A 12,491-nucleotide genomic window follows, 5' to 3' on the forward strand; every position below is an offset into this window, starting at 1 on the left:
ATCCGGAAGATAAGGCCCAGGAATTTGGGCCTGATTTGGGCCTAAATAATGCTGATTCAATTATACATTATGCATAATAGGGAGAACACTAGGTTTAACAAATACAAAAATTTCCTAACAGACTCTAAAAAATAAACATTGACATTAAAATATATCCCCATACATAGGAACCCCCAAAATCTCGCTCTCGCCTGCCTGCTCTCTTGCTTACTTGCTCTTTCGCTTGTCCCCTCCTCGAGGATCCAAGGTGCTCTGACCACAGCCTGCAGCTGGGATGGGAGACAGAGGAAGTGGCTTAGGGAAAATGAGACTGCGGTGCTGGTGGTAGGAAGATGTTGGGCAGGGACGAGCAGCAGGAGCAAACTATCGCTGAGGACCTGGTCATGACCAAGTATCAGATGGGTGGGTGACATCGCCAACTGGGTACTTTGGTCCTTGGTGGAAGCATCCAGCTCAGGTGTGTGGTTACTGAGCCTGTGTGAGGAAGGTGATGCCATGATTATGGCAGAAACAGGGAAAATCTTCAAGAAAGAAAAGGAAATGAGGAAAGGTATCGCTTTTCCCACCAACATTTTGGTAAATAACTGTGTGTGTCACTTCTCTCCTTTGAGGAGTGACAAAGACTGTATTCTCAAAGAAGGTGACCTGGTAAAAATTGGCCTTGGTGTCCATGCGGATGCCTTCATCGCTAATGTAGCTCATACTTTCGTGGTAGATGTAGCTCAGGGGATCCAAACAACAGGGCAGAAAGCAGATGTTATTAAGGCAGCTCACCTTTGTGTTGAAGCTGCCCTATGTCTGGTCAAACCTGGAAACTATAACAAACAAGTGACAGAAGCCTGGAACAAAGTTGCTCATTCATTTAACTGCATGCCAGTAGAAGGTATGCTGTCACACCAATTGAAGCAGCATGTCATTGGTGGTGAGAAAACCGTTATCCAGAACCCTGCAGAACAGCAGAAGGACCATGAAAAAGCTGAATTTGATGTTTTGATCAGCATAGGAGAGGGCAAGGCCAAGGATGCAGAGCTACTATTTACAGAGGAGCCCCCTCTAAATAATACGGACTACAAATGCAAACTTAACACGCCTTCTTCAGCAAGGTGGAAAGGTGTTTTGATGCTGTGTCACTTACTTTAAGAGCATTTGAAGATGAGAAGTAGGCTTGGATAGGCATGGTGGAGTGTACCAAGCATGGACTGCTGCAACCATTTAATGTTCTCTATCAGAAAAACGGCGAATTTGTTGACCAGTTTAAATTTGCAGTCCTGCTCATGCCCAGTGGCTCCATGCTGATGAGTAGTGGTCCCTTTGAGCCTGACCTCTACAAGTCTGAGATAAATGTCCAGGATCCAGAGCTAAAGACCCTCCTACAGAGTTCTTCAAGCTGAAAACCCCAGAAAAAGAAAAAAAGAAGGCCTCCAAAGCTGCAGAGAATGCCACCAGTGAGGAAACATTAGAAGAAAAGGAAGTTGGCAACCGGGGTGGGGACTTCTCCCCAGATTGCTGCTCCTGCCTCATCCCCTTCCCACTGTATCCCAGGCTCTGTGAAGTGCAGTTCTTCTTCTCCACCTGGGACCACCCGCAAAGCGGGGGTCTCCTTGCCCCCATGCCAGTTCCCCAACCCACCCCCTTCCAGCAACAACCAACTCCAACTGACTCTGGTCTTGGGAGGTGAGGCTTTGCAACCGCAAAATACTACTTTAAATGAGAAAAAGAAATTGAATAATAAAAGCAGGAGTCAAAAACCAAAAAAGAAAAAAAGAAACTCCCACAGATTCAACAACAAAAAAATGTCTTAGAACAACAGAAAGACTTCTTGGGACTATTAAGTGATTATAGCAAGGTTGCAGAATACAGGTAAATATGCAAACATCAATCATTTTCCTATATATGAGCAAGGAACAAGTGGAATTTCAAATTAAAATATACCATCTACATTAACAACAATACTATGAAACACTTAAGTATAAATCTAACAAAATATGTTCAAGATCTATATGAAGAAAATGACAAAACTCTGATGAAAGAAATTCAAGAACTAAATGCAGGGATATTCCATGTTTATTACTAGAAAGACTCAATATGATTTTTCCCAACTTGGTCTATAGATTTAACATAATCCCAGTCAAAATCTCAGCAAGTTATTTTGTGGTTATCAAAAAACTAATTATAAATTTTATGTGAAGAAGCAAAAGACCCAGAATAGCCAAAACAATATTGAAGGAGAACAAAATTGGGACTACTTGACTTCAAGACTTAGTATAAAGTTACAGTAATCAAGACAGTATGCTATTGCAAAAAGAAAAAAAAATAGCCTGGTGCAGTGGTTCATGCCTATAATCACAACACTTTGGGAGGCAGAGGCAGGGGGATTGTTTGAGGCCAAGAGTTTGAGACCAGCCTGGACAACATAGTGAGACTCTTTCTCTACATAACAATTAAAAATTAGCTATGTATGGTGGCTTGCAACTGTAGTCCCAGCAACTCAGGAGGCTGAGGTAGGAGAAGAGCTTGAGCCTAGTGGTTTGAGGCTGCAATGAGCTACGATCATGCAGTCTCACCACTGCACTCAAACCTGGACAACAGAGTGATACTCTGTCTCTAAATAATAAAAACTTAAAAAGACAAATAGTTTAATGGAACATAACATAGAGACCAGTTAGAGACAAGGAATAAGCTCACACAAATGTCAACTGATCTTTGGCAAGGAAACAAAGACAATACGATGGAGAAAAGATAGTCTTTCAACAAATAGTGCTGGAGAAATAGGACATCTACATGCAAAAAAAAATTTTTTTAAGGAATCTAGGCACAGACTTCACATGCTCCACAAAAATCATTTTGAAATGAATCATAGATGCAGATGTAAATGTAAAATGCAAAACTACAAAACTACAAAAAGATAACACAGGAGAAAATTTACATGACCTTTGAATTGTAATGACTTTTTATATGTAATACCAGAGGCATGATCCATTAAAGAAATAATTGATAAGATGAACTTCATTGAAACTGAAAACTTCTGCTCTGCAAAATGTGCAATTAAAAGAATTAGAAGACAAGCCACAGACAAGAAAGCATTTGCAAAAGTCACAACTAACAAAGGACTAGTATCCAAAATAGACAAAGAACTCTTAAAATTCAACAATAAGAAAATGAACCACTCGGTTGAAAATGGGCAAAAGGCCTGAACAGACACCTCATGAAAAAGATACAGAAGACAAGTATGCATATGAAAAAGTACTCATCATCACATGTCATTAGAAAATTGCACATTAAAACAACAAGGACATACCACTACTCACCTATTAGAATGGCCAAAATACAAAACACTGACAAGAGCAAATGCTGACAAGGATGTGGAGCAACAGGACCTCCCATTCATTGCCAATGGGAATGCAACATGGCACAGCCAATCTGGAAAACAGTTTGGCACTTTCTTACCATACAATTTAGCAGTTCTGCTCCTTTGTGTTCATCCAAATAAACTGTAAACTTAGGCCCACACAAAAACCAATACATGGATGTTTATAGTAGCTTTAATTTCCGTAAATTCTCGATTTATTTAAATATAGATTTCTGTAAATTTCAGTTTAATTGTTATAAACTGAAAGCAACCCTGATGTCCTTTATTAGGTGAATGGAGGGATAAACTGATAATCTAATTTATTCAACACTCAGAAGAAATGAGCTATCAAGCCATGAAAAGACATGGAGGAACTTTAGAAGCATTCAGATTGGTGAAAGACGCCAATCTAAAGGGGCTACACATGCAGTATTATTCCAACTACATGACATTCTAGAAAATGCAAAGCTATGGAGACAGTAAAAAAAATCAGTGATTGCCAGGGATTAGTAGGAAAGGAGGGTAAATACATGGAGTAAAGAGGATTTTTAAGGCAATGAGGTTATCCTGTATGATACTGTAATGGTGATCACACATTTGTCGAAACCCGTAACGATGGTGATTCACACATTTGTCGAAACCCGTAACGATGTACCACTACTATTTATCCATAGAATTTTAAGAATCCATAGAATGTAGCACACCAATAGGAAACTCTGCTATAAACTATGGACTTTTGAATAATAATGATGCATTAATACAGATTCATTGATTGTAACTAATACATCACTCTGGTGTCAGATGTTGATTACAGAGGAGGCTGTAAGAGTGTAAGGACAGCCAGTGTATGGGAACACTGTACTTTCTGCTCAATTTAGCTGTGAAACTAAAACTGCTCTAAGAAAATAAAGTCTGCTTAAAAAAAAAAAAAGATACAGGAAAAAAGATGCATCCCCATTATATTCCTCTATTTTTTTTTTTAATGTAAATGGATTCATCTTATTTTGTGGAGTTTCAGTAATTGATCAGTTCATAGAGAGGTTGTGTTCCCAGGTCAACTTGTATGTCAATTGTTGGAACTCAGAACAAACTTTTCCAAAGAGACAACTGTTAAATTGAACTAAATATGGCCTGAGAAGGACTCCATACTTCTATTTTTGAGTCTTTGTGGAGGAACTGCAACCTAACTTAATATAATAGGTAGACAAAATTGAGAACCTACCTTGGGGGTGTGCACCTGTAACAGTGGCTGAGTCTTGGCCAATCCCAGCAGCCATACTTCAACCATTCATACACTGTCGAGTGTTCAAACTGTGTTCAAATAAGGCAAACGCTGAGCTGTAACCAATCCAGTTGTTTCTGTACCTCACTTCTGATTTCTGTAGGTCATTTCCCTTTTTTTGTCTATAAATCTTCCACCACATGGCTGTGCTAGAGTCTCTCTGAATCTGCTGTGATTCTAGGAGCTGCTCGATTCGTGAATTGTTCATTGCTCAATTAAACTCCTTTACATTTAATTTGACTGAACTTTTTCTCTTAAGACAACGTTCTCAGAGTGTTTAAATTCCTGTTTTCATCTACAAAAGCTTTTTCAGCTCAGTCCATAGCTGAGCATCTGGACTTAATATTTAAAAAACCCAATATGTTAGGTGTACCAGTTAGAGCTTTCTACCCATTCTCATAAAAGTAGAACTGTATGAGTTCTGAATTGCTTTTATTTGAATCTCTGCCCCAGCATTTTTGAATTAAAAAAATAGGGTAAGAATTATAGATTTATGGAGGGGGGGGGTTCCTGGATAATATACCATACTTGGATGCACAGCGGAGACTACAGCTGGGTGTAAATCTTTGGAGGTTACAGGTTTGGAAGTTGGAGAAGGCATTTATGTGTGGATTACTATTAAGTGTTTTTTTTTTTCTTTAGCTAAGAGTTTCTAACTTACGCCGGTATTCTTCCAAATATGAGAATCATAATCATGGCTCATATTTAGTGGGTGGTTTTATGTGCATGAAATTAAACTAATGACTTGGTATGGATTATCCAGTTAATCCTCAAAACAACCCTAAGAGATAAGTACTGTTATTATCCCCATTTTACAATAAGGAATTTTAAGCTTGGATAGTTTCAATAACTTGCCCAAAATCTCAGATTTAATAAGTGGCTATGTCTGGATTTAAATTGACTTAGTCTGCTAGTAGAGCTCAAACATCTAACTACTGCTTAAGGAAGTAGCTCAAATAAGAAAAAAAGAAAGAAAATGCCTGTTTAAAAATCAGCCTTGCTCTTGGACTTGTGTCCATTAACACATAACATGACCAGAAAAATATACTAAAATAATTTGGGGCTCTGAATAATTCAGATCATGAAATACTATGCTAACCCAAAGAATCCAGGTAAGTCTCCAAAGCTCAACACAAGTTTATTTACCTGAAAATTTGTGCCTAGTCACCTCCGTTTTAATTTGAAGAACTGAAAGAGGAAGCAAAAATGTATTGTCTTCATACTGACATGTGCATAGTAATTTTTTATGTCACATCCACGGTGCTGTTGCTTTTACTAAGTGAACCTTGGCTGAAACAATACTTTGTTTCCTGTTTGATTATTTTGTAATAAGCCTGGGCTAAATACTGGAAAGAATCCTATGAAGAGAACAGAGCAATAAGCAGAGAACAGAGTAAATGACCTATCTGAGCAGTAGCATCTTCGATTCTTTGATCTGGGGAAACCTCTGATCAATGCAGCATGCAGAAGCATGGGTCAGGGGTTCCCTCTGCATCCAGTGGTGAAAGAGACGCTTTGCCTAACTGCCACTCAGGGGAAACAATCGGGCTGAAGCTGGAGGAGCAGAAGAGAGAGGGAGTGGGAGACCCAGTAGGGAGCCTGCACAGAAGCATTCACACTATAGGCTATTACGGCATGACCCGGAAGGCAGTGATGTGAAGTGCATCACAAAAACAGGACTAGCCTTGTAAGCTTCTAAAACTGAGTTTTAAGCATCTGTGATCTGCCTCCTGAACATTTGTATCTCTCCGTAGGAAGGAGGATGAAACAGCTGCACATGTTTTCTCCAGTGCTGTAGACCTGTCATCAGCACTGCATTGTTTACATGTGGCTATAAGGTCTTTAAGCCCAGGATCCCTTAGCTATACAGCAGGGACAGATATTTACATGACAGCTGTGTCAATTCGAAGCAGCCTTGTGAGCTTGTTTGTTTCACTGAAGCTCCAGTCACCACCACCTGCCCCCTCCCCCACTGCCTCAAAGACACAAATCTAATTCTTCCCTCTTTTTAAAATGAACTCCATGTTAATAATAGAACTGCAGTGCAGATGCTCAAAATGGAAATAGCTGGCATTTCCTTAACAAGACTCATAATTCTGCTAGAAATAATAGATTTCAAGTGAAATAGCTCGAGTCCAAGAAGAGCGGTTATAATTCATGACCAGACGCCCAAATGAAATCAATCTGGGAAACATGCAAAGTGCTAATTTTCTACATCAGTGGAATTTATCAAGTTCCTACTGATTAATTTGAACAGTGGTTTGGTTGTTCAATTGATAGAGCTTTGTTTGCCTTGCAAAGACATCTGAATGACATTGATTTAAATATTATTGCAACTTCCTGGTTTTGTGAAAAGTTTTTAACACTGTAAAAACCCTCTGAATCACAAGTGGCTAACATTAAGTGTTTTTATTTTTATTTTTATTATTCTTTACAATTTGAGGCAAGATTCCTATTTACTTCACCAATGAGGTGAAGAGCACTGTATCTTTGAAGAACAATTACCATGTGTATTTCAAGAAGTGGTTTTTAATTCATTAGTGTTGCTTTAGTTTATGATTAGTTTTTTTCAAATAAAGTACTATTCTATAATAATGACTATTTACAATTAGCTTAGCTGAAAAATAAACCACTACTAAAATGCTTACCAATAGCTCAATATTGACAATATACCCTGATGTGGTTTGAATGTGTCTCCCAAACTTCCTGTGATGGAAATGAAGTCAGGTGCAGTGGCTCATGCCTGTACTGCCAGAACTTTGGAAGGCCAAGGCAGGAGGATCACTAGATCCTAGGAGTTCAAGACTAGCTTGGCAGCATAGTAAGACCCTCATTTCTACCAAAAAAAATGAAAATTAGCTGGGCGTGGTGGATGTGGTGGCACATACCTGTAGTCCCAGCTATTCAGGAGGCTTTGTTGGAGGATCACTTGAGCCTAGGAAGTGGGAAGTGGGGCCTAATTGGGTGCTGTTTGGGTCATGAGGACACTGCTCTCATGAATGGATTAATGCTGTCATTGTGGGAATCAATTCATTATTGTGGGAACGAGTTCTTTTTAGGTCAAGTCCAGCTCCCATCTTGCTCTCTCTTACTCACTGTTGCTCTTCCACTTCCACTATGGGATGAGGCAGCAAGAAGGTCCTCACCAGATGCTGGTACCTTGATCTTAGATTTCCCAGACACTAGAACTGTTAGAAAATAAACTTATGTCCTTTATAAATTATTCAGTCTATGGTTGTTTGTTACAACAACACAAAACAAACTAAGACAAGACCTAAAACCTCTTTTCCACTATCTTACAATGTAAAATAGAAAAATGTTGTCTGACTTGGTATGTAAATAATGCCCTCTACTCCCACACTAAGATGTCTATGTCCTAACCCCAGAATCTACGAATGTTACTTTATCTGGCAAAATAGACAATGCAGACGTAATTAAGTTAAGGACTTTCTAATAGGGAAGTTATTCTGGGTTATCTGGGTGGGCCTGATACAATCACAGGTGTCCTTATAATGGGGAGGCTGGAAATTAGGGTGACTGAAGGCTACAGAATAGTGGAAGCAAAGAGAGACTTGAAGGTGCTCCACTGCTAACTGAAAATGGAGAAAGGGCCATGAACTGAAGAATGTAGCTCTAGGAATTGACAAAGGCAAAGAAATAAATTTTCCCCTAGAGCTCCTGAGAGAGCCCAGTCTTGTCAACACCTTGGTTTCAACCCTTGTTGGTTTCAGAGCTGTAAGATAATAAATTTGTATTACTTTAAGCAACTAAGTTTGTGGTAATTAGTTACAGCAACAATAGGAAACTAATAAACTAATACATTGACTAACCCCAGGACTTAGAGCAATTAATGCCCTTAGATTGGTGGAAGGAGTGACTATTTCATTAGAACTAGACAACATAGGCTAAAATTAGTATATTCATTTAGCTTAAGGTACAAAATTTCTAATCATTTTAAAGTGAAACACAATCATCCTACTCTGAGGCCATGTTAGGTGATTTAGGATTCTGTTCAGCTGAACATGGCTGGTCCCAAAAGCAGCATGCCTTTGGAATACCCAAAGGGTTCTGAAAGGACTAAGATAATCAATGAGCTGTCCAATTATTCAGGAAATTATTAACAGGTGTTGTACAATTCATGTTCTGTCATTATACATCATTCATCAAGTTAACAGCTTCAAATTGTTAATTGAGGGTCGTATTTCTCTAAGTCTTTTTTTAAAATTCCAATATATCAATACACAAAATCCCCATTTGTTACCTTATTAAAGTGGCGAAGAAATTTTCCAGAAGGGCAGTAGTGTAGAACTTGGGTTTTGAAGTCAGAGAGAATGCAGGTTCAAATCCCAGCCCTACCATTGGTTGACTTTGTGACCTTGAGGCAGCAGCCCAATCTCCCCGAGCCTTTGTCAATGGGGAAAGAATCCTTTCCGTAGGCTTGTTGTAAAGATGTAATGAGATGAAGATGATCACTGATTATCTGAGAATATCATCAAGGTGGCATCATCTTCAGCATTGAAAACCTCATCCCAGAGAGTCTTGTCAGTCCTGAAGATCTAGGGTTTAACTTGAGGTCCAAAACCTACATTAAAGTTTCTAAAGAAAGAAGACTGATCTGGCTGGAAAAAATATATCTCACCTGCCACTGAGTTGTGAGGAATGTGAAGTCCAGAAGTGGACAAAATCAAGGCCATAGAAGCTGTATTGTTCTCCTGATAGGATCTTTTCACATGCCACCACCCCTTATTTCTTACTTCTTAATAACAGAAGGTAGATACCGCTATGGAAAAATCTCATTCTTCTCTGGAAATATATGGTTTAAAATGAAAATAGCCTTGGAAAACTCATAGAAAATTAGGATCTTGGGTGAAAAAAATCTCTAGGTTTTCACCATTCTACCCAGAAGGTGGATTAGAAACCACAGTAATTGCCGGGCATGCTGGCACACACCTGTCATCCCAGCTACTCAGGAGACTGAGACTGGAGAATCCTTGAGCCCAAGAGGTCAAGGCTGCAGTGAGCCATATTCATTCCACTGCACTCCAGCCTGGGCGACAGAGCTAGATCCTGCCAAAAAAAAAAAAAAGAAAGAAAGAAAGAAAAAAAAAAAAGAAACTGCAATAAATCATATCTAATTACTTTTCCTTAGCTAAGTCACATAATCTAAATTAGAAAACAATTAGTTGATTATTTACTGATGTTTTTCTTCCTAATCACCTATAACTAGAAGTCAAATGAGGTTTGAACATAAAATGTTTCTTATCTATTAATTAATGATGCTTAGTTTTTGTTAAACTAGTTTTCAGAATGGTTTGAGAATGGCCATTATGGAAAGAATAATAAACTAGACATGAAGATTCCTGAAATTTAATTTTAATTCTTCCACTTTATATATAGAAACTCTATGTATATAAATCCATGAATTTCTAGTTTCTTCATTCAAAAATTAGAACAAAAATTTCTCCTTGTCAAGATTACACAGGTAAAAATGCCTGGCATGTAGTATGCCTACTTTTCAGGGCATATTCTCTGCTTTTGCTTATAAAGCAAATGCAGACTTTAGTCCACAAACACAAACATGTAAGAAATATAATGTGGATTTATTAGTTTGTCCAATACTCAATGCTGAACTCAAGGGTACTGAGTTCCTGTGGGATAAAAACTATAATCTGAGTTCATCCTCAAGGCTTACTTCTCCAACAATGAAAATGTTTTCTTGTGGGAACAAAATTGCCTGAGTTTCAATCCTGGATCCATCAGTCATTATTTCTATGATCTTGTCCAAGGTATTTTACCTTTTCTGCTTTATGGTACTCACCTGTAAAGTGGGTATAATAGCAATAGTTTCATCATGGAATTGTGTGACGATCAAATGAGTCAACATATGAAAAACACTTACAATGGAACTAACACATAGTGAACCCCTTAATAAATTCTAGCTATTATTTTTGTATTATTATGTGGTACTACCAAGTTAATAGTTGGTAACTGAAAGTTGATGGAGTTAGGACAGGGAAGACATGTGCAGCTCTGCATCTTAGATGTTGAAGATGTTAATTCTCCATATGGTTCTGAATTCGGCTCCTGAACTTCGTGGTGAATTCCATCATCTCTCATATTACTGGGCCCAGCTTATACCTGGAATCTAAGTGTTTGCCCTGCCTCTCAGATATGCCCACACTTAGTCCAGAGATACTCACTGAGATTGCCTGAGACCACACGTGCCTGGAGAAGCCATATAATGAGTTCTTTTCCAGGGACTCTCTATACTTCGTAAAGCTCCACCCAGATTCTGTTCCTCGTCCTTCGTAGGGATATCAATTGAGGTGGAAAAGCAGAGCAAGTGGCTGGGTTCAGAGTGCTTGGCCTTTAGGGATTCATCATTTTCTAAATTTTTATTGCTTCTCCTTCACTCACCCTCCTTTTCCCACAAGGGTTTCAAAGCTCTTTGGGATGATGGTCATGTTTCCAAATATACTGTTAGAGATATCTGTTCTTTTCAGATTATCTCAGACCTAAAGGTTATGAAGGTATTTTTCTGCTATTGTTAAGAATCCTTATTTTACTTTTTGCTTTTACACCTGAGTCCATCTGAAATTGAATTTTTAGTGTGCTATGAGGTAGGGTGTCCAGATTAATTTTAAAAAATATGTCCATCCAATTGACCCAGCATCATTTAATGATAAAAGATCATCTTGCCCCTACTGTAGCACAACATAACTATTGCAATTATGCTCTATTTCTACTGTAGTGATCTATTTGTCTATGCTTGCACAAATACTACACTATTTTGATAGCTAGAGTTGTAAAGAAAATATTGATATTTGATAGTGTAAATCCTCTAGTTTTGTTCTTCTTCAGTATTACTCAGACCACTCTTAGGTCTTTGTATTTCCATATACCTTTTAGAATCAGCTTGTCATTTTATACACACACACACATACACACACACACACACATACACAATACTGATAGGAGTTTGATTAGGCTTCACTGAATCCATAAATCAATCTGGAAACCATCTATAACTTTACAATAATGAATGTAATCCATGAACATGACACAACTCTCCATTTACTCAGGCCTTTAAAATCTCACTAAATTTTGTTACAGAGGTTTTCATTCTATTGATTCCTAAATATATGACGTCTTTGATGCAGTGTAAAATTGTTACAATTTTATTTTCTATTAGCTTGTTGCTGGTATATAGAAATACAATTGAATGTCATATAATGTCTTGCATCTAGTGGCCTTGATAATTTCACTTACTGGTTCCAATAGTTGTCTGTAAAATCTTTTTGCATTTTTGATGCGTACTGTATACTAGCATGCCATTTGTAATTAATAAGCATTATTTGTTCTCCTTTTCACTTTTTATGCACTTTATTTCTATTTCTTGCTTTATTTCACTGATTAGAATTTCTAGTAAAATGTTACACAGAAGATCTGATTTGACATCCTCTTCCAGTTCACTAATCTTATCTTTTATTGTGTTGGTTGCTATTAACCCCTTTAAATAATTTGGGCTAGTGTTCTGTTCAGGCCTATAATTTCCAACTGATAATTTTTAAGGCTCCAACTTTTTGATAAAATTATCTTTTCATCTGTGTTTCTTTGTGTCTGTTTTCTTGCACATATGTATTATAATTATTTTTAAATCCTGCCTATAAAGTTTTATTCATTTATTAGTATACTAGGACAGAATGTCTACTTACTTTAACATCTGGATAGTCACAAGTCTCTTTTCATTCTCTTGGTTAAATGGTCTCATCCCTTGGCATTTCTAGTAATGTTTTTAAATATGGAATTGTAGACATTGGGTCTAAAAAAACTGCAGAGATTACAAATAATACTACCATT

The 12,491-nt window shown here is 37.8% G+C and overlaps 1 pseudogene; it reads left to right on the top strand.

Moving 5' to 3' along the window:
- Positions 1-332: 332 nt before the first annotated feature.
- LOC111539617 lies at positions 333-1,391 on the top strand (annotated as a pseudogene).
- Positions 1,392-12,491: the final 11,100 nt, after the last annotated feature.

Source organism: Piliocolobus tephrosceles, chromosome 18, assembly GCF_002776525.5.
Source record: "Piliocolobus tephrosceles isolate RC106 chromosome 18, ASM277652v3, whole genome shotgun sequence".
Taxonomy (NCBI): Eukaryota; Metazoa; Chordata; class Mammalia; order Primates; family Cercopithecidae; genus Piliocolobus; species Piliocolobus tephrosceles.